At 45.8% G+C, this 23282-nt stretch overlaps 1 pseudogene; it reads left to right on the plus strand.

The window, feature by feature from the left end:
- Positions 1-18523: 18523 nt before the first annotated feature.
- Positions 18524-18642, plus strand: LOC118759893 (U2 spliceosomal RNA; annotated as a pseudogene).
- Positions 18643-23282: the final 4640 nt, after the last annotated feature.

Raw genomic sequence — 23282 nt, forward strand, 5'->3', positions numbered from 1 at the left:
GCGGCTCGTGATTGGCTGGCGATGACCTCATGCTGCAGCAGCGGGTGGGGCCAAGGCGGGGGAGGGGGGAGGAGGAGGCTGTTGCAAAAGCAGAAAGGGAGAAGTGACGGCGGTGACGGTTGCTGCCGCGGCCCGATATGGAACCCGAGCAGTGGCGAAGGGACTCGCAAGCCTCTTCCCCGACCATGTCCTCCTGTCTCCGCGCGAGGTGAGGGCCCCGGCTCGGCCTCTGCGAGACTTTGGGGCGCTGACGCGGACGAGGAGACCGCGATTTCTCCTGTGACTTTTGTAACTGCGTCAGGGCAAGATGGCGCTGGGTCTCCTTGGGGCGCGGGGGGAGAGGCACGTCCACCGCCGCCGCAGCGCATGTGACCGGGCTGCATTCCTGTGGGGTTTGGCTCGGGCCCAGGCTGGGGCGGGGGAGGGGAAGAGGCTGGGGCGGAGGAGACTGTGGTGCGGTCTCGGCGTTGGCGGCCCCGAAGAGGAAGAGATGACTGTTTGCAAGCGCTTCCCCTCCCCCAGCCGGCTAAACAGCTGCAGCTCCCAGGGGGGACAGCCCCCGGAGGGACGGCTCCTCCCAGGGTGTGACGGCTGCCGGTGGCGGAGAAGCTTTGGCGCCCTGGTTTCTTATCTGCCAGGCTCCTCGCACGGGGTGCTTATGTAAGGTGCCAGGGCCCTAACGGTGGGAATGGGAATTCACTGGGAATCCCCGAGGGCTACTGAAACGGAAGGGCCAGGACAGGGTCAGGGCCTGCGGGCACGTCGCAGAGTTCCGACGCTGCCCTGATAAGACCCCAGGTCCCTCAGATCCCCGTAGAAAAAGACCGTATTCTCAAAGTTGAGAAGCCAGCGTGGAGGTTTAACAGCCAGGAACACTTTAAATGTCAGAAACCCGCGAGCTGCCGAGGACTGTCTCAAGAGCCCCTTTCAAGCTGTCTGCTTCCTTTTTGTACTTTGTATCCTTGCAGTCTCTTCCCTGTCTGTACGTGCTGTAAGCCTGTGCATTCTTCAGTGGGATTTGCTTGTGTCTACGTCTAGGTGTCAATTAGTAAAACAGAATAAAGCCGCTGATATTCTTATCTGGCTGAAATTGTAAGGTTTTCAATACTTGAGTCTCGTCTTTCCGCCCTTTTTAAGTGGTTGTTAAAAATTAAAAAATGGAATTGCAAGCTCTACTGGTAAATAGTACTCATGAAGGTGGCAGCAGCATTGTGAAATATTAAAGCCTACTTATTAAAACTACCCATTGAAAACACTTCGGTAATGTCAACTCTCAGTTTTCAAAACCTTGATGGGCGCGAGGGAGGAGGGTAAACTCCAGCAGTTGAAACTTGTGAAGAGTTGTTCTCCCAAATCACAGGAAGGTGGACCTGTTTTTCATTTCCCTTTGCCAAACTAGTTACAGTAGTCAAAAAGTAGCGAGGATTTCACAGGTTCCTCTGGGTCGGGTAATATCAGGTGTTTGGTGTTGGAAGTCTGAAACCAACATTGCATTCTTAGTGCTTTTAAATCTTTACTAATTTTTGTGGGTTCGTGCCACAGTTGTTAACGAAGTGTGAAAGGAGCTGAAAAGCCAGTAAGTTATGCAGTTAGTGAAAAGGAAGGAATGTTCTAGCTGCAACGTTCTTAGCTTTTTTTTTAGCCCCTCCAAATACAGAATGCACATTTTTGTAGGACCTCTTGAATGATTCTAAGGGTACTGCATTTTTCGTGTGTAAATTGAGTCATGTCCTCTATTTAGTTTGCCTAGAAAAAATAAATAAGAACGTAGTAAATTTTTAAAATAATTTTAGGGATTTCCCTGACTTTGCCTACATAAGTAAAAGAAGCCATTTTTTAAGCTAATGGAGACAATATTTTTCCCCAGATTTTTAAGAGTATGTTAACCTTGTTTGTAATTGCCAAATCCATAAGCTTCATGAACTGTTCGTTTTTGTTTGACAGATGATTTTTGTTTCTGTTTACTTAACTGTTACTTGAAAGAAAGAGGGGCAGGCACAGACTGGGAGCATTCTTGTTGAGTCACCCCTCAAATGCCAGGAAGCAGATGCACCCCTCCCCCCCAGCTGGGTCTACACTGGTGGGAAGGTCGGGTTAAGAGCCAGGGTGGGCTCCCGTGTGGGTGTGTTACCAGGCCAATGCCCACTGCTCCGCTGCCTCCACATGGCATTTTCGTTCCCTTTGGGGGTACCCTGTCTCCCTGCTTGGTTTGTGTTTGCGTGTTTTCCCAGCAGTTCTGTTTGTGCCTGTTGTCTCCTGCTTCTCCAGTGTTCACCTCCATTTTAGTTCTTGCCTCAGAGCTGCGGGTGCAGCGTTAGCAGGGCCACGGGCTTCCTGAGCGCACACCAACACGGGGAACCTTGGGCGTTGGTGCAGCTGCTTGGCATAGAGTCCTAGCTGCTCTGCCAGTACTGCAGCCGCCTGCTGAGGGATCCTAGGAGAGAGCAGTAGTTGGGTCCCTGCCATCCAAGTGGGACACCCCAAGGGATTCCAGGCTCCTGGCTTTGGGGCCTGGCCCAACTTTGGTCACTCACATATTTTTTTTTTAGGACTGATTTGTTTGAATTGGAAAGTCAGATTTACAAAGAGGAGACAGAAAGGTCTGCTGGTTCATTCCTCAAGTCACAATGGCCAGAGCTGAGCTGATCAGGAGCTAGGTGCTTTGTCAGGGTCTCCCAGGTGGGTGCAGGGTCCCAAGTCTTTGGGCCATCCTCCACTGCTTTTCCAGGCCACAAGCAGGGAGCTGGGTGGGAAGTCGGGCTGCCAGGAGTAGAACCAGGTTAAGTTTCTTAACATTTGTTGTGATAATGTCTCCTGGACAGTCACAGAACCTTGCTGGGTTTGCATGCACATGCTGTGATGTGCTGACCTGGAAGGCGTCTGGGGAGCGCTGTGCTATTTGATGCTTGTCCACCCCCCGACAGCTCGTCCTACCTGCCCATAGTACACCTTTAGCCTTGATTCGCCTCTTCAGACTTCCACAGCCCTACTCTCAAGTGAGGCCCTCGACACTGATGGGCCTGCTGCTTGGCATGTGGTTGGCATTCGGGTGTATCTGTTTAGAGATTGGTAAGATTAGAATCTGTCGATAACATGGCTCTGGGCCATAACAATGTTAAGTAACTGACTTTAAGGCTTCCGCACAAGAGCTGCTTCATGGCTAGAGTTGGATATCAGGTGAAAAAAGAAAAAAAATGAGCTGAGGATTTCTACACATTTTTATTTTTTAAATCTAAAGAATGTTTTCACCTACTGACTTCAGTCAAATCTAAGCACTGTGTCTGTTCCATTCATGTATTTGAGGTTTATCAGTCTGTAGTAGGACTTGATAGTAGAGGACCCAGTTCGCTGTGACCCTGAATTTAGTTTTTGTTACTTAATGTTCCAGCCTCTTGTAGCAACATATTTTTTATACCATGAGGTTGACATTCTAATAACAGCTTATTAAAGTTGTATGTAGCATGAATATGAAATAAGGGAATCAGGCTTAAACACTGTAACCCCTAAAGTCTTCTCATTTATTTCCGATATATTTGATGGAATTTAAGTTCAGAGTAAGAAAGCATGAATGTGACTCACTGGATTTTATTTTTGTATAAAATCTCCTCTACATCTCCCCCCCCCCCTTTCTGATATTGAGTGTCCTAAATGTGTCAGAAAAGCAAGATTCTTGGGTGAGGATAGTGGGCTATGCATTAAGATTAGTGAGTTACAGAACGTTACACACCTGGTGAGTTTAATTCTTGAGGAATGGAGTGAATATTGTCTCCTTTTTTCTGGATAAGGTGTTACGTTGACAACAATCTTGATGTCCGATCTTTGTAGATAGTTATCCAAAAGAATTCTCACGGGTCGAGGATCCCTTGATTCATACCACTTAGGAATTTAGGATTCGTCACTATTCAAAAAAACATCTTGAAGTTGCCTGCCTTCTGCTGCCAAAAGATAAAGCCCGTAGCCTTCGCGCTGTTTAAGTGTGACATCTAATGGGGATTTCATCCAGAAACCAGAAAACCAGCAGTGTTCTGTGAACGCAGGAAGCAAAAGCCAAGAGGCCCGCAGTTCTTTTAAAAGATTTTAAATGAGCTGAACCCAGTGGTTTATCTTGCTGACCTCGAAGCCTAATGTTTCTAAATGACTTGTGTTTAAGAGGCTTCCTTAACATGCACTGTACCATCTGCTCTAAGTGTGGAGCCAGTGAGAGAGAGCTATCCAATCTGACAAGTCCTTGTATGAGCCTGGAGAAATGAGTGAGAGCTGGATCGTTTCTGCATTGGAGTTCTGATTGTGTCCATCGTTCAGGGGAAGCTTTCGTGGCATCCTTTCCTCCATTGCTTATGTCTGTCAAAAGCACAGGGTTGGCAGGGTTGGAATGTGGTGATCACGTTCCATATTTTCAAGTTTGGGCTTGGGGGCCTTCCGTTATTCGATCCTGTGATAAGAGCAGACCATAAAACACAGAAGATGGTTTTCTCTTTTTGAGCTAAAGGATATACCTTCAATGCAAAACACCTGTATGTGTCCCAGTGTTTATATAACAAGCTGAACTCGTCATCAGCCTAGGGTCACTTGCTTCAGCCAGCCAGCCAGCCTACCTAAGTTGGGTTAAGTTATCTAAAAGTGCTCTCTGAGAGATTATTTTACTTTCATATTCCTTTTCCTCAAGAGGTAATTTAAAAATGCCTCTCTCAAAGTGTATTGGTAACTATCAATGTCTCAAATTTAAAATTTTATCTGTTTTCATACCAAAACCATCAATTTGTTTTAGTAATCACTACAGTCAAATGACCTCCTTTCTACCCGTCCTTTGGTTTGTCACTGTAACAGATTGGATTTCCCTCCTAATTTCAGCCAACAAGTAAAGGCATTGCTAACACATTTGCAACCTAATTTTTTAAACTTTTCATAGTTTTTGGTGGGTAAGTTGCTCAGTATTTAGAACGTTTTAGGGGTTTTTTCCCCTCCTAGTTTAAGCTTAGCTCAGTGTATGTCACTCCCGTTTGTTCATACGCCGTGAAAGGAAAGGTGTTAGTAAGTGAGGGCGTATCAGTTGGAAGGAAGGTTACCGATAATAGTCTCCAGAGGGAAGAATTATTGTGAAGTCTTGGCCCTTAAAACCAGACTGTTTGAGTCAACACTGCTTGATGCTGTCCATATGCTTAGTGCTAATCTAACTTAAGGTAGCAGGATGTTAACCTCAACACCTACCTCCCGACCTCACCCAAGTTGATATTTGCCCTGCTTACACTGTCAGAATGGAGTTACTTTTGAACTTGTTTTAAAACTTGTCACACCTTCATCTCCAAAGGACTGTGGCTTTCCAGCCTAATATGTGAGAGTAGGAAGAATAGAATAAAGGGGGACGTGGACATGCAGAAACATCTCGTCAGTGTGACGAGAGGGACCTGACTGGGTGGCGAAAAGTTTGCTTGATTTAGTCTGCAAAGCAGAATAGCTGGACTTTTAAAAGAAGTGATAAGGTTTATTTATTTTTACTTGAAAGGCAGGTCTAGATTTAGAGGTTGGGAGGGGAAGGGAAAGAGATCTTCATCTACTGGGTCACTTCCTAAATTGCTGCAGGAGCCGGAGCTGGGCCTTTCCACAGCCAGGCCTCTATGCTTCCTCAGGTCTGCTGAGTGGGTACAAGGGCCCACCTTTTGCTGCCTTCCCAGGCACCTTAGACGGGTACTGGACTGAAGTAGGAGCCAGCACCACGGGCAGAAGCTTATCTTACAGCACAGCATAGGCCCAGATTTACTCCTTAATAGGAAACAAATGTAGCAAGAAAGTTCACATTTTAGGCCAAAGAGAAGAAACAGAATCCATTTGTTTGTTTAGACAGATTTTTGTCATTCTGGGAAAAACATACTCGTTTGAGGCTGGTTAGCTATAGTAAAAAGATTTTAATTGGGTCAGATGCTTGGCCAGCAGTTAAGATGCCCACATCCTGTACCAGCAGTCCTGGGCTTGAGTCTGGAAGTCAACAGGTCGTGGCTCCGGTAGTTGGAAACCTGTATTTAGTTCCCACGGCTCTGCCTGGCCTGGGCCAGGCTGCCGGAGACGGTGGAGGGTGAAGAAGGTGGGAGCCTCAGACTCCACCTAGGACGTTATCCAGAGCTTTTAAAGTACTTCTTAAGAAGAGCCCAGATGATTACGTGAATGGAAATTTTGTTAAGAGTGAAATTTTAAGAAATTGTTTGCTTTCACACTTGTGTTTCGCCCACTCTTTGCTTCCACCTTAGAACACGATACAGTTTGAGTCACTTCTGAAAATTGTGAGGACTTTACACTGCTTCCCCTCTCAAACATGGCTGCTCCTGTCACCAAAGACCAGGTTCTTCAAAGAGCAAAGTGATTTAAGTAGCTGGTGTCAGACTTTGAAATTGCTGTTGATTTCTGAGAACACTTGGGGTTCTTGTGTTAGGTCACACAACTGTAAACTTGTAGTCAAAATGTATAAATTTTTCCTCTTATGAATAAGAATGAATTCTCTGTATTATACTTGTGCCTCTCCATCACGTATTCTTGTGTACACGTTACACCCAAGGTCTGGCACCTGTTATAGTAGTGTTTGGTTAAAAGAGAACCTGTTCTTCAAGTTCAGTCTTATCTCTAGTATTTACATTTTTTATGAAGGAGAGCTATGCGAAGGTGACAGCCCTTGTGTTCCTTATTCTCAAGTTCAGGTGATAACTTGGTCCTCCAGGTCCTTCCCCCCCCCCCCCCGCCCGAAACAGCTGGCTGTCCACTACGTGCAGGCCTCTCTGCTCTCATTTCAGCCAACTAAAGGGCAAATGGGGATAAAAAGGACGAGGACACATCAAACAACCTCAGACAAGTAACGAGTGCTTCATTAAATGACCACAGGGAGGGATTGCTCACTTCACCACTAACATCAGCAGTCAAAAGTGCTCACTGGTGTCAGCTTTGGATTTATCAGAGTATGTTAAAAAAGCTGTTAGAGTATTCCACGTACTCGGCCTTTTAGGTCAATTTTAGTTTCCTGGAAAATAACAAAGTCTGCGTATGTAACATTTTCCAAACGTTCTATATTTTTAGTTGCCCCCAGATATTGATGATCTTGTATAAATTGTAGTGTTTATGCGTTCTTAAAATTCCTTGGCTCTTTAATTCTTTTTTTTTTAAATTATTTTTATTTGGAAGGCAGAGAAAGAAAAATCTTTTCATCTACAAATTCACTCCTCGGATGTCAGCAAGAGCTCGGGTCTGGGCCAGGCCGAGACCAGGAGCCCAGAACTCCATCGGGGTCTGACATTGGGATAGTGAGGAGCCCAGTCCTGGAGCCGTCCCCTGCCTGCTCCCTGGGCGTGCAGGCTGCTGGATTGGAGGCATGGGCGGGGCGGGAGCTTAGGGACTTGGCAGCCAAGTCTCTAGCCTTAGCTGCCCCCCTTTTTTTTTTTTTTTCTAAACAATATCCTTTGCTAGTTGAGACTTGTGTCCTTTCAGGCCTTGTTGGTTGTTTTCTCCTGCTGCTTAATTGGATTCTCCCCTTGTTAGATCCCTGCCCACTAAAACTTTGACACTTGTTCAATTTAAGTTGGACTGCTAGGTAATTGTTCTCCTAAGGACCTCAAATTCAAAAGTGAACTTCACCCTTCTGAACTTTCCGCCTTGTATTTCTCTCACTCACTTTTCTTTTTCTTTTTTTTTTTTTTTGATGAATGGTTTTACCCTTCTAGTTTAATTCGTAAAATCCAACAGTTCCAATGCTCTTATCTTAAAATGCTCAGTTCACCAGAAATGTGACGATGAAACCAGAAAACCCTGTGACAAGTCACATCTTTCATCAGACCCTGTTTGAATTGCACAGGATTACCAGCATCATGGACCCGCTGAAGCTCGTGACCCAGCTTGCTAGCTGCTCTCCCATGTCTAAGGAGACTTGAGATCATTGCTTTGTGGCCCATGTGATAGGTAAAATGCTTGGTGCCCCAAAACCTGTTCCAATGCCAAGTGCCTGAAAATTTTTCTATAACATGCACCAACAACAAGTCAGATGAATATCAAATTGGTTGTGAAATGCTAACCAGTCAGCCACTTACAGCTGACTTACACCTCCATGGCTTAAATAAAACCGAGAGGATTCTGCCCTCCCACACATCATACACTCAGACTTTTTAAAAACACATGTGCCGCAAGCTTTGTCAACTTGAAGTCTGTCCGTGTTCTCTCAGCTATCTGTATGTCTCTGTGCAAACTGTGTTCATTTCTAATGTAATTTAAGACTAAGCTATGCGGATATGTAATCTCAATACAAGCCTTCAGCCACATTCCCTGGCTCCTACTAATGGATTTCATGGAAGAAATAGAATTTTTGGCTTAAGAATCAAAGTGATTGTAGGTTCCAAAGTGAAGGCCTGGGGACAGAGGAGTACAAACAGCTCTGCAGTCAGCAGCTTTGATGCAGAGGTGTGGGACAAGAGTAAGCAGGGTGTTTAGGTACATCAGTGTCGGGGAGCGCCGGTGAAGTGCGTTGAGAAACGAGGCTGGAACACCGGTAGAGTGGGACCAGTTTCATCTCTTAGATGTTTGGCTTTTTGTGTTTTAATGAAACAGGCCCTTTCTTTGCTCATCTATTTGAGGAAACTATTGAGGGAGATTACTGAACTTTAGAAATTGACACCAATAAGTAATGTAGATAGGCCTGGAACCCCAAGTCTTGCTATTCGAGTTCCATGTTGGAAGTGAGAAATTTAGTGCTTAGTGTTATGAGGCACATTTGCACTCCAGATTGTTGTTTCCCTGTCTGTAAGTTGTTAGCCTATTTATATTTATACCTTGGTGCCTGGCAATATTAGTGTTAGATAACATTTGACTTAGCTGTTTTAAGGTTTTCTTTTTATTTGAAAGGCAGAGTTGCAGAGAGGGAGGGAGACAGATCTTAACGGGTGCACTCCCCGAGTAACTGCAATGGCGGTAGCTTCAGGGTCTCCTAAGTGGGTGCAGGGGCCCAAGGAGTCTGGCCATGTGCCGCCGTTTTCTCAGGCCTTTTGCAGGAGCTGCATTGGAATTGAGCTGCCAGGACTGGAACTGGTACTCATATTGTATGCCAGTGTGTGACAGGTGGAGGCTTAGCTGGCTATGCCAGAATGCCTGCTGGCCCCTTCTTTAGTACTTTCAAACTACAGGAAGTCTTGTCTCTTCAGCCATCACTTTGCCCACCTGATTGATGCTATTTAGCAAGATGCCTTGTCTGAGTGACTCTTCCAGAGTCACAAAGTTGAACATTTCACAAAACTGCAGTGAATTTGCATTGGATGTTTGGTTTATGTATATTTTGTATTGCTTTTTTACAACTGGAATTTTGAGGGAGTTTTCATTTCATTTGAGGGCAGAGATTTTTAATCCACTGGTTCACAAGTGCCCACAACAGCCAGGGACTGAACCAGGCTGAAAATGGGAGATGGGAACTCCAGCTCGGTCTCCTTGAATGACAGCAGGGATCCAAGGACTTGGGTCTTCATCACTGCCTCCCAGAAGGCTCTGAGCATGAACAGGAACCTGGAGTGACCCACTGACCCTCTCGTTTTCTTAGTGTTCAAATGGATCGTGTTTGAAATGGATCTCATTTCTATGAACCCAGTCACTCAGTGGTTACTTTAAGTAATAATTTTGTTTTCAATACTACTTCTTCAGTCTTGTTCTGGGTAATCCTTAACATGGAGTAGGTGCCTAACTTAGTCTCCGTCTTGCTAGCCCTATATTCTGCAGAGTATGTAGTAGTGTATACTGCATATTAATGTAGTAGTGTATACTCTCCTGCAAATAGATGCGTCTCAAAGTGTTCTAAGTTCATTATTCTCCCCGGAGGCAAATATGGGTTTTTATTTTTAATTGACAAACATTGATATAATACAGGTGACCCAGGCTTAGCATGATAGGGTTGAGGGAGAAATTGATGCTTTCTCTAACTTAGCTCGTGTTATGCTAAAAACTGATCTGAAGAGGCTCTTGGGTAGTCGACTGTTTTCTTGATTCATAGCTTTAGGTCGAAAAAGACTTCTAAAGCTTAAAGAAAAATAATAGCATAGAGTAAGGTCCCTGGGAAGTCGTATGTCCTTAGGGTGACGATGCTGAGACCTTAACAGTTGCCGATTTCTTTTCTTTGACAATCAGATGCCACTTGGAAATACTTAAGAGCCAAGTGGGATCTATGAAATTATGTTCAGAGGTAAAGATTAAACTTATTTCTATAGATGCATTTATTTGTTTTGGAAGAATTTGGAAGACAGTAGGAGAGACAGAAATCTCCATCCACTGGTTCACTCCAGCTGGCCGCAGTGGCCTGGGCGAGGCAAAGGGAGAGCCAGGAGCTTCATCCAGATCTCCCACACAGGTAGAAGCAGCCAACCCAGATGCCTGCACCATCTTCCAGTGTTTTTCCTGGGCCCTTAGCAGAGAGCTAGATCGGAAGTGGAGCAGCCAGGACTACGGGGATACCAGCGTCATGATTAAATTTTTTTTTTTTAAAGACTGTTTTCATGGGGGGCGGGCTAGGGTGGTAGTCTAGTGGCTGAAGTCCTCACCTTGCATGCACTGGGGTCCCATATGGATGCCGGCTTATTGTCCCGATTGCCCCATTTCCCATTGGCTCCCTGCTTGTGGCCTGGGAAAGCACAGCCCAAAGCCTTGGGACCCTGCAGTCTTGGGAGACCCAGAAGAGGCTCCGGGCTCCTGGCTTCGGATCAGCTCAGCTCCGGCTGTTGCAGCCATTTGGGGAGTGAACCAGCAGACAGAAGATCTTCCTCTCTGTCTCTCCTCTTCTCTGTGTATCTGACTTTGCAATAAAAATAAATCTTTTTTTCTAAATGATATTTTGCATTGGAAAAGCACCACCTGTAAATAATTAGAGCTCTATTTTTTGGCAGTGGGGTGGAGCTGGAGAGGTAAATAACAGGGTCTGGGCCCTCTTTAGGGGAATGGAAAGAATTCTGAAATCACGGGCTTTAGACTTAATTAAGCTATGAATTTAAAGAAGTCTGATTATTCATCCCCTTGGGACCCTCTTCTTCTCACTAGTACAACTTCTGATTTATTTATTCTGATTGTTACTACCCACCCAGAGAAACACTGAGCTGCCTGGAACCAAGATGCTTGTAAGAACAAGATAATTGTTAATGAGAATAAGCAGTCTTTTCCAGGTGTGTCAGCAGCACCCAGTGAGTGGATGACTTCTCAGCGTGCAGGTTAGATTTATTCCCTAACCAGGAATCCCTGTGCTTCAGAATCACAGTCTTGTGACTCCCTAGAGTCTTCTTTATAATATATAGAAAAAAAATAGTTAAAGTGGGAAAGGCTCATATTACTGATGGGTCACTCCAACAGTTCATACTGTCCAAAAGCAGCTTTAAAAAAAGTTGTAGTTTGTGTGTGCCGAAAAAATGGAATAGAAAGCAAACATACTGTGGTTCCCACTTGTCAGAAATCTGAGGAAAGAACTCTAAAGGTACGTGGCTGCTTCAGAGCCGAGTGTTTGCCTGTTTGCCGCAGTTACCCAAGGCTGAGTCCATTGCAGCACTGGCCATAACACAAGTTACATTCTTGTCGAGGGTTGGGCACTAAAAGTAACTTCCAAGATTTCTGACATTAAGTTGATGCATCCTGTTAGATAGTTGCCAACACATTTTTTAAATTGGTATTTACAGATACTACATAAAGAACTAGTGGGACTCTCATAATGCATTTCATTATAACGGTAGCATTTAGTCACTCATTTCTAGTCATTTCCTCTGGGCTCTGCTTCACTCTGGCCCAGCCTTGGTCACTGTAGGCTTTTAGGGATTAAACTTTTTAGGGAAGTCTGTTCTGTCCCTAATGCATAAAATGCTGTTATGAATCCCCAAATTCGTATATTCATCGTACTCATGCGGGAGGCTTACTACACATTTCCTGGGCTTCTCACCCACCGTTCCCCAAAACAAGATTTGCTATCATTCCTGATTTTCTTGATGTTGCAATTCCTGAAGATTCATGGCAAGCTGTGGTTCAAAAGTTATCTCCAAGTTCTAGCTGATGGGAACGAGAGGGCATCATTTTGGGCATCAGAGCCATGCTTCCAACATGGCTCAGGGCAAATTAAATTGATGTTTACTGCAGAGTGTCTGAAAAGCTTAAGTTGTGAACTCCTCATTCAGCCTATGGTTTTAGGGTTAGCTCCAAGCATGTGTGGTCAGTTAGAGAATTTTAAGGCTTTAACATTCATCTCCAAGCTCAGTCTCCTACTCCATTTTGCAGCTTTAAGAAGTATCTTGGGGACTGGTTCAGTATTGTTTTGGGGGTACCTACATCCCATGTTGGAGGGCCTTTGTTTAAGTCCCAGCTTCACCCTTGGTTCGCGTTTCCTAAGTGTACCTTGGGTGGCAGAAGTGGCTGACTTACAGGGTGGGGTCCCTGTAGTCATGCGCGAGGCCTGGCTTGCCTTCCCAGCTCCCAGTCTGTTCTGGCCCAGTCTTAGCTGTTGGAAATAACCTAGCACACAGGAGAGATCTTTCTCTGCCTTTCAAATAAATAGAAAACTTTAGAAATAAAATGTCTTGGAATGCTTGGCTTTTGTGATAATTCTGAGTGTGTATTTAAAATTCCATATTCAAATAGAGTAAGATGGTGGTTTTATAGTTCTGGGATTATTCAGTGAATGTCATATTATACAATCACAGGTCTAGCAAAGTTGCCTAAAGATTACATAATCCTGCTGCTTTGTCTTAGGGGCAGACAGATAAATTGTCAAGTCCTGAAGCCGAGCATTTAGTAGCCTGGCTGTGGAGCGAGCCCCGTTGTACTGTCAAATGTCTGTTTAGTTGTCTGGTTTCTTGCATAAACTTTGAGAGCAGTCTTGATTCTTTCAAGGAGTCAAAAACGCAAAACCTTCCAGCAGCTTGACTGTTGAGTTTAGGAATATACTAAATCATTGATAGCATGCTTTTTAAAAATTAAATTCTAAACAAGCCAAATAGTAGTAACCAAGTAATAGAAACAGATTCGTCCTAGCTATGTACCCTTGGAAGAGGATTCTTTTTAATTTTTTTTGCCTGTTTGTATTTGGAAATTTCATCAGAACAGCAACAGTTTTTTTTTTCCTAAGAAACCAAGTATTCTGATGGGCTAAACTTATATTTTCAAAGGGTTTTTTGTTTTGTTTTGTTTTTTATTTTTCCATGGGCCCCAGCACAGGAGCCTGGTTGCTAAAGTCCTCACCTTGCATGTGCCGGTCCCAAATGGGCACTGGTTCATGTTCCAGCTCCATGCTTGTGGCCTAGGAAAGCAGTCGATGACAGCCCAAATCCTTGCGACCCTGCACCTGCCTGGGAGACCCTGAAGAAGCTCATGGCTCTTGGCTTTGAGTCGGCTCAGCTCTAGCCATTGTGACCACTTGGGGAGTGAACCAGCAGATGAAAGATCTTTCTCTTGGTGTCTCCTCTGCAAATTTGCCTTTCCAGTAAAAACTAATACGTCTTTAAAAAGATTATTCGTGTATTTGAAAAGCAGGGTGGCAAACAGGGAAAAACAGATCCTGCCCCGGGCTGGGCCAGCAACTCCCATCTGGGTCTCCGGCGTCAGCAGTGGAAACTTGGGCCATCGTCTTCTGCCTTCCGTGGGTGCATGGTGGGGAGTTGAATTGGAAGCAGTGGTGGGATTGAAGCCAACACTCCAATATGGGATGAGTCACAAGGGGTTGTGTAATTTCACATTTTGGATGTTCACTGGGCAACTTTACAAATGTAATTAGGCTTTTTCATGAACTCCTTGGAGATACATGCTAGCCAGGGAGATGTTTCTTTCCATACCTATTTTTTAGTTGGTACCTTTAGCCTGAGAGAAGTCAACTTGTTTGTTAAGATCAGATTGCTTAGACCTTCGGAGCATGCCCCACATCTGGGACCTGGGGTGGGTGGGAGACTGGGTGGGGCTTTTCCCTTAAAATCCCCTTTTACATCAGATGTATTAAGGAAACAATATGGAATTAATTGTTTTGCCCATCTTCCTGTAGTGCTTGAACCTTTTTACCCTAATTATGTCAAGATTGTCAAATAAATAAATTAATTAAAAATAATAAAAAGATCAGATTGCTTGATCTCCTACATTTGAAATCCCCATCTTTGACTGGTAAATAAGCATTTATCTGCTTTGTAAATTAGGAAGTTATTTCAGAGTGTTCGTGCCAAATGTTTATTTTGATGCAAAATTTTTTTCATATTATATAAATTCTCATGTACTTTTTGAAAGGTTATTTTTGTTTAAGATTTCTCTTTTTATTTGAGAGGGTCACGGGGGCGGGGAAGGAGAGGAAGCTCCATCTTGAGAAGCTGATTAACTCCCGGAGTGACAGTGAAGCACAGAGCTGGGCTGATCCGAAGCTGAGGCCAGGAGCTGCTGACAGCCTCCCACGGAGGTGCAGGCTTGGCCCCCAGGCTTCCCCGGCAGTCAGCACAGAGCTGGATCAGAAGTGGAGCAGCTGGATGCCAGTGCCACGGGAGGAGACTTAGCTTGCTAATCCATGGCCCCACTACCCGCCCCCCAGTTTCTTTTTTTTTCTTAAGATTTATTATTCAAAAGCTAAAAGGACTTACATTGTGGCATAGCTGATGAGGCTGGCACCAAAGCATCCCATATGGACACGGAGGCAGAGGGAGGATCTCTGTTTGCTCAGCTCTGTAACTCTGCCTTTCAAATAAATACATCTTCAGAGAGTTGGGGGGAAGGGCAGAAATCTTCCACAGGGGTCACTTCCCCAGATGGCCACTGCAGCTGAAGCTGGGCCAGGCAGTAACCAGGAGCTTCTAGGGCTCCCACAGGGGTGGCAGAAGCCCCAACACTCGGACCATATTCTGTTGCAAGGATAGTCGGCGGCCCCAAACATTAACAATGGAATTTTGCATCAAAGGGGGGAAACTCTTTTAAGATGTCTGTATTTTAACTGCCTCTGCCAAATGAATTCATAACTGTAGAGATAAATGAAGTGTGAACCTTAATCTTTCCAACATGTCACTTTGTTAATTATTCTGTCCACTGAAGCAGTAAGGGGTAACCTTTGAGTGGCTGCAGTTAAATAACTGTTAAGCATCCAGGGGGTGGAGTTAGGGTGTGAAAGAGAACAGGGCCTTCCTGTCTTCTGTTTGCCATTTGCTGGTTTCTGTTGTCCCTAGAGACTCATCTGAAGTGTCACTCTTCCTGGGACCAGAGTTTACACCAGTGCTAAATACTTGAACGAGACACCCCATTTTTTATTTTGAGAGCCAATGTATCTGTGTGCTATCACACGCGTCCGTCTCACTGCGTTCAGCACCAGCTTGGCAGACATTAGTACAGGATGACGATTGGGGATTGGCCCAGCCTCAAAGCTCTCGGGTGTCCCTCGCCGGCTGACTCCTCATCTACCTTTGCCTGCGTTGGTTTGTCTGACACAGTGGGCCTCTCGGAGCAGCCATGGTTAGACCTCCACGGTTGCATTGCATTCTGTAGTCAGCTGCTTTCTCCCTGTGAGCCCTAACACTGAATACAGTCACTTGGAGCTGGCCGTGTGCTACAGAACAGGAGTAGAAGGAGACATTGGGTGGGAAATTGGCAAACAGCAATTGTTCGGACTTGTGACTCAGTAAGTAGGCTGTCCCACTACACAAGAAGCTGGTTAAGGAATTTCATGTCTTTTTTCAAGTGTTTTTTTTTTTTTTTTTAATTCTAAGGAATATTTCAGAACAGTAATTTCCATTATATTGGTACCGGAATTAGAATCACAAGTTTTTGAACTTACTTGAATTTTGTTTGTATACATAAAGCTAGAAAATTATTGATTTTCCTATGAACTTATATCTTCTATGGTTGTTTTGTTTAAGTTTATAACCATTAAGTTTCTCTTCCCCTGCGTATGTAGTGAGTACTTTACTATTTCTTCTTGCTATATTAATTGGCCAAAGGGAAGCATTAGTAGTAATTTGAGATGCTAAAACTCAGTGGAGTGAAGGCCGAGCTGTATTAGATATTCAGCCAGCACTTTTTAATGAGTCGCTATAATCAGACACACAGACGCATGACACTCAGCCTTGGTTAGCCTTTCCCATTCAGACTGCAGCTCATGAACCGTCCAGAGCTAATGTGCTCTTAAGGGAAGGGAGGTTAAGAATATGTAACTGGTAAAACTTAAAATATTTCAAAATGTGACCTTAGATTCTGGACAAGAGGAATATTTGAAACTTAAAAACTTCAAAAATAGGTAATGCTTGTAACTATTAACTACTGTAGGGCTTTATCCCCATGTCACAGTGACAGTTAGGAAGAAGTATAATTAAAGGGTTATTACAGCAGCTAGAAAATAAACACGTTAACTTTAAATCAGTGCCTTTCGGGGGGGAGGGGGTCTTGCATAATCTCACTCCTGGCTGCTGGACAGCGCAGGTGCTTGGTACAACAGCATTCTCTGAAATAGCACACTGACAATGCTCTTAGTTTTAAAGAAAAACTAGAAACTAACAGGTTAATAAGTAACTTGTGAGCGAAGGCTTCACTGTTCAAAGACAATAAACTAATTGCATAAATGACATTAATAAATAGAGATTATTTACCTCCTCACTGGGAAAGCTTAACCTTCAAAGATGGCAGTACAAAATTAAAAGTCTTAACGCAGTGTGGACTCTCTCTTTACTATGAATACTTACTACTTGGCAGACTACTAATAAAGCTAATTGGGCATAAAAATAATAGATTTTCTTTTAAGACGAAGAATTCTTCAATGACTACAAGCCTTTTATAAAGCCATTATCAAAGCTATATTGGACCTAGAGTCATCAGTGTATCCATGCCCTAGGTCGCTGCCCTCCTCTGAGTCCTCTGCCAGATTCTTCAATAGAGCTGAGGATTAATCACATTCCCCAGAGGCAGGCTCGACTTGATGAAGCACTTAAGGAATAATGTTTAATGTTTTCGATTCACAGCAGAGGTTGAGAAAACTAAGGTGAAAAAGTAATGTTTGTAAATAGATTAAAAACACACAAAATCAACCTTTCTTTTTCAGCGTTACAGTCTGTAATGCAGCCTACACTTCCTCTTGGCAGTGGAAGTTATTATACAAACCCGACAAGCAAAGGGATACCGCCAAGTGTTTGGGAAGAGCATAATATGGAAACAAAGCAACACATGGATTTTGCACCTAAATGCTGTTTTGAGGCCGAGACAGGTGGAGCTGTTATCGTCCACTCTGCAGTGCTCACGTGGGCTCACGCGGGCTCAGGCCAGGGTAGCAGCCGGGAGCTGGGAGCTCAGTGGGCTCACGCGGGCTCAGGCCAGGATGGGAGCCGGGAGCTGAGAGCTCAGTGGCCGAGAAGTGTCAGGCGAGAACCTCTTCTGGGAGCAGCTAGTTGGACTCGGCCAACTAATTTTACTAAGTACTTTGTTAAGTGACGGCAGTACAGGGTCTTTGCTTTGCTGGTTAGCATTAGCTGGTCATTAGCTGGTCAACATTAGCAAGGTAATAAGGAACTAATTGCACATTTGTCATAAATAGGTGAGTTACTAAACTTGGGATATATTATCTCAGATCCAAAATACTTTAAACGAATAACAGCATCCGTGAAACAGGTTTTCTTCGAGAAAGATTAGTTTCCATAAAGCATATTTCATTTAGTTTTTTTTTTTTTTTAGAATACAGTAGCACTGCAGTAATGCCAAATCAGATTTGCATTTTTGCACAGACCACTTAGATGGCTCCAGTATTTCCACTGATAGCATTAATTTGCTGGGTAACTTTGGACCATTGAAATGATTCCGCACACGTCCTGTGGCTAACTAAGCCAGTGCCTCTTAAAATGAAAGGCCCTGGGTCAGCTGCATCAGTCACTATAATCGCGAAAGTGCAGGTTGCTTTTCCTTGTTGTAGATTTAGTTACTTCTCTGAAAGAGTTAACAGATCTTCCATCCATTGGTTTACTCCCCAGATGGCTGTAATGGTGAGAGCTAGACCAAACAGAGGCCAGGCGAGGAGAGGGGGGCGTTTCTTTGAGGTCCCCCACGTGGGTACTGATGCCCAACGACTTGAGTCACCCTCCACGGCTTTTCCCAGGCCATAAGCAGGGAGCTGGGTGGGAAGTGGAGCAGCTGGGCGGTGAACTGGCACATGACGGGCTGGATTATCTCCCTGTGTCCCAACCCTGGCCCCTAAAGTGCAGATTCTTGAGAAGGCTACCAAGCTCAAGTCAGGTCGGTATTATCAACAAGGAAATACCCCGTTGTAAAATAAGAAATGCGTTCTGCTCTTGCAGAAGGTTTCAGGAACAGTGTTTAGCAAGCTTTTCTGGGCTGCAGACGCTACAGCATTACAGCATGAAAGGCAGTAAACACATTGCAGAGAGCTACCAGTGTTCAGTTCAGTCCCAGGAAAGCAAAGAGCAGTGCTGTCCTGAGCCGAAGTGCACCACAGCTCGGGTCGGATACTCCCTGTCTTCATTCCTGTTCAGGAAAACAACAGAAGAAAGTTTGAAGATAGTGAATTATGGGAAGTCAGGATTTGGAAAATATCGCTTCTCGGCCTTTTGGCTAAGATCAAGTGTAGGATTTGGAAAATAGTGCTTCTAGGGGTTAATTAGGATTGAAACATTTGTTTTACCAAATAAAGGGATTAACGATCCTTTTTAAAATCTGGTTATCTACAGTGGGCTCACATAAGCATACCATTACTCAAGTGGACATTTGTCGGACTTTTTAGAAAAGGTTTTAAATTAGCCTCCTGTGCAGTCATAACTGAGACTGTCAGGAAATCAGGTTCAGAAAATCCTGATTGGTTGTGTAGTATGGATCTGAGGCAGCTGTTGGGATCTTTCCATTTCTAGTGGTTTCATTCAACCAAATTAGCTGCAGTGAAGAACCAACGTTTGATTGTCAACAGGAGATGGAAAATAAGGCCCCTGATTTCTGGGACATGCATTCTTAGTGGCCAAGATGACAAACTTAATTTGCAAGAAGTTCTTATTATGAATACTTCCCTAGCCCCCAAGTACGAAGGAATTCGTCATCAGTTTGTGCCATGGGCCCTCTGACGGTTCCGTAAAAGCCTGTGGATCCTTCTCAGACACTTCTAAATGTGCATTACGTAATGCACTGTTAAAATTCTGCCTGCAGCTTCCTGGCTAAGGAGCCTTGTCTGGTGCTAAGATTCTAAGGAAAGCGGTTCAGTTATGAGGCTTGGAACAGCACCCTTTTCAGGTGCTGTAGTTGTTCTGCCCCCCAGCTAGAATGACCCCTTCCCTCAATTAACCTTGGAGAAGCTACCCAGCTTGAAGTGAATGAGGTGAAAAGCCACCTTGGGGTGGTTTTTCTTCCGTTAGAAATACTGGATCGGACTTCGGAGCTCTTGAAACACGACCAACCAATAAAGGGGAGCGGTTGTGTGTCCCAGTTCTGGCTTTGTGTAGGATTTACCCTTTTACTGCGTTTGCTATATAATTGACATGTCATAATGGACACACCTCAGGTGCCCCACAAGGCCCTTCACCCACAGGAGGCTCCTCCTGGCTGGTGCCTGCTCGCAAGCAGTATGATGGCCCTGGCAGCCACGCACAGCGGTCCTGACAGGAGGCTGCGCTGCAGAGGCAGGCCGGCAGCTCGGCAGCTGGCTCGGGCAAGCCCCGGCAGCCCGGGCGGGCGGTCAAGGGCGTCGCCGGAGCCGCTTCCTGCGTCACGAGGGACGCCGCCCTCCGGCGGCAGGCCTGGAGCCGCGCAGCCGCAGTGGGCGGAAGCGCTCCGGAAGTCCCTGATCCAGAGCGAGCCGTGACCCCTCCGCGTCCTCGGTAGGAGCGAGGTCGGCCTCGCCACGCCGCCCACCCGACCCCGGGCCGCTCGGAGGTTCCAGGAGAGTGTGCTTCCGCCCGGCTCTTTCCGGGGACCCGCGGCTTGGGCTGTTTGGCTGTTCAGTTAACCCTCTTTGTCTGCATAATCTCCGAACAAAGCGGCCAGGCCGCTCTCCGGCTCGGCGGTGACGCCCTCGGTGGCCCCGAGCCCGCGCGGCCGCCATCTTCTGACAGCGCGGCCGGCAGGCCATTGTCCTGCGCGCCGGGAGGACAGGACGGTCGGTGCGTGCTCGGCGCCCAGCGGAGGCAGGCGGAGAGTCGGGGGAGGAAGGGCGGCGAGGTCCCGCTGCTGCGTCTCGATGGAAAAAGCTGACCTCTGAGTGACTTGATTAGTAATGGAACAAATGAGAGACTGCTTGTAAGGCTCCCGAGACAGTACCAGGCAGGACGCAGCTTGGGCACGGGGGGAGGGGTTCTGATTGTGCTCCCTGGACCGGCCTCCCGTCTGTAGTCCAGGAGCAGGTGTCTGTTGGCTGAGCTTGCCACCTCCCAGGCGGCCTTTAGGACTGTTCCTGAGCAGCTCTGTGTTTCCAGTCAGCGTGTGCGTTTTTGCGGGGGTGGTGGAAGCCGAGGTTTGCTGGCCGCAGGGAGGACGGGATAGGAGGTGGCCTCTCCCGAGTACACTCGAGGCTGTTTCCTGACAGCAAGCCCCCGGCTGCCCGCTGCTCCTGCGCCCTCCAGCCTTGGTGGAGAAAAAGTCGCGCTAACGACGTCAGTGGCTGTGCATCCTGTGATCGTTTCTAAAACGGGAAAGAATTAAATGTACGAAAGTGATTGTTACTTTCAGGCTCCCCCCCCCCCCCGCAAAAATGACAAAAACCCAGCCTTGGGCTTAAACGTAGCTGTTAGACGTTGAGTCGGGCTGCAGGCGGTCGGCAACCAAGCAGTGCAGTGAGATGGCCCGATCCCCACACCGTGGGTGAAACTCCAAGTTCCTTGTAGTTCGGGGCGTTTCCCGTCTTTGGAAGGTCGACAGAAAACTTTATAGGAAGTTTTAAAAATGCAACTAATGTGCGGTAACAAACTAAAAGAGTACTTAGCTTTGAGGCAACATCCATTGGAGAAAGGGTGAGGTGTATTTGCACATTTCTTTGTAAATTGGAAATTCATCTAGTATAGACTTGAGATAGTATGCACCTTATGTGACATAACAAAATGTAAAAAATACAAATGAGAATAATGGCCTGAAAGTTGGGCGTGATTCTCTCCATCGTTCTGAAAGCTGACGCTGGTGTCTGCGCATCAGCTCTTGCTTCCTTTTGACTCGAGATAATGGAGGGTTTTTTACAAGGCTTCTGCAGTAATGTATGTGTGATCATGGCCAACAATAAAACGTTTTGTAAATTCTGTTGTGTAGAAGATGACTGTTAGCCGGTTCTCCTCAGTTTTCAGAGGAAATTTTCAGGTTGGAAAACCAGAAAATAAAAGTGTTGCTTAGAAATCTTAGTAACTCTAAAATGTTGCCTCTGAAACTTGGGATTGAGGCTAGGGTGTTGCTCCTTTTTCATTTAAAATCTCAAAGAAAGACGGATTTTTTTTTCCACTTTGCTAAAATAAAATTTGAAAAATGAAATGTATCTCCGTGCAATTTTTTAAAAGTTTGTTTTCAGCCAATTTATTCTCTGTTCCCTCACCCCTCCCAGCAGGCTGACTTAAGAGAAATTAAACATCTTAACTGAATGGTACTTTGAATAGCAATCAGTATCAGGTAGATACAAACTATGAGTTGCCCAATAGAACGCATGAGGCCTTTTTCTAATTGAGGGGATAGAAGTGCAGCTTCTCAATTATCATAAACTGCATCATACTCTTTTTTTGGGAGGCCCTTTTTGGCATGAATCCCTTTCTGATTATATATCTTGTAGCACTGTGGGAACTGCTTTTTCAAAAGTTACCACAGTGTGTGTCTTTTTAGCGCCCTCTAGTGCTTTGGTCCTAAGTTACAAAAGCTTAGTTTACTCTTGCTACAAGAAATGATTTTGGTGGGCCTTCCCTGTAGCTTCCTGGTCACATTTCTTTTGCTTCTTTTCGTGGCATCCAGACACTTGGCTCTTTCGCCTGTGCGTGATGTCCTAGCCTCAAGACACACTAGGCTGTGTGACCTTGCGTTAGTTCTTTGACCTCTCTGGGCTGGGATCCCCTAACCTGTGCACCAGGAATGAGACTGAAAGCGCCAGATGCTTCTCTTGAGAACTGAGCTGATTTGTCTAACTCCCACAATAGAAACAGCTGGGTTTGGTTTTTTTAACCCCTCATGCAAATAGATCTGATCAATCCTTGGCATGTTTGAGCACTCAAATGTCGGTCTGCAATATGAGGAATGCTGGAGAGTGACCCCTACCTCAAATGAAGCATGAATGGAGATCTTGTAACGGCAAGTTCTCAACAAATGTTTGTTTCAATGGTCAAGCAAGAGGTTATACAGTAGATGTCCCCTCCCACAGCCCAGCCATGACTCGTCAGCAGGTGTTCCCAGGAGACCCTCTGTAGCTGCCGACTTAGGAGCTTAACACCACTACTTCCTGCAGCCCCTGGGAACCCACTTCCGGAGGCCAGTCGGGAGGTGGTTTCTCTTGCATGTACGTGTCCTCACGCTTGTTCTTCCTGCGTGCCTTAGATGGGACACGTCACAATGTTGCGTCCCTAAGTGGCAGAGCCAGACTTCCAAAGCCTGCATCTACGCCTAGGGCCTGCGGCCTCAACACGGCTTTAGAAGGGAGGCTTCGGAGTCACGCCCAGCTTCAGAAATGCGCGTGAGAATCTGGGCCCGCCCTCAGTGCACGAGGCCGTCAGTTGTGAAGCTGCTGCTTGCACAAGAAAGCCCAGCTTTCCAGCTTGCCCACATAACTAGGCTCACATTCACTCGGTGCTTCACAGGTTGCAAAGCTTGGCACACCCTTTCTCTCTCTCTCTCTCTTTCTCTCTCTCTCTCTCACACACACACACACACACACACACGCTTTTGCATTCATCATCCTCCTGAACCTCCAAGCTGAGAAAAGCAAGTGATTTGCTGGCAGAAGATGGCAGCTGTTCTTATTTACCCCGCAGGGGATAAACTGCAAATCCCGAAGCCTTACAGCTGGGAACACTGAGATCTGCCTGTGCAAGCATATAAAAGAGAGCTTGACAAAGGGGGAGGAGGGTTCACACGCCGCCCAGCCTGGTCGCCCTGCACTGGGCAATGAGCTCTCGGCTGGAAGCTGTGTGGCTGAACCGAAGGGAGGCCAGACCACATTCAGCAGCCCTTCAATCAGCCGGGCCTCGCCACACATGGGCTCATTCAGGGCGGCCTGTCATGCGGTCTCCCCACAAGGCTTTGCCTCTCTCACACTCTCTCGTCCCCTCCCCCTCCCCCACCTTGCTCTCCTTAATTGCTTCCTCCTGGTCTACACCTCAGCCTCTTTGAAGGATCCCACGGGTGAAGCA

This window comes from Ochotona princeps, chromosome 32 (assembly GCF_030435755.1).
Source record: "Ochotona princeps isolate mOchPri1 chromosome 32, mOchPri1.hap1, whole genome shotgun sequence".
NCBI lineage: Eukaryota > Metazoa > Chordata > Mammalia > Lagomorpha > Ochotonidae > Ochotona > Ochotona princeps.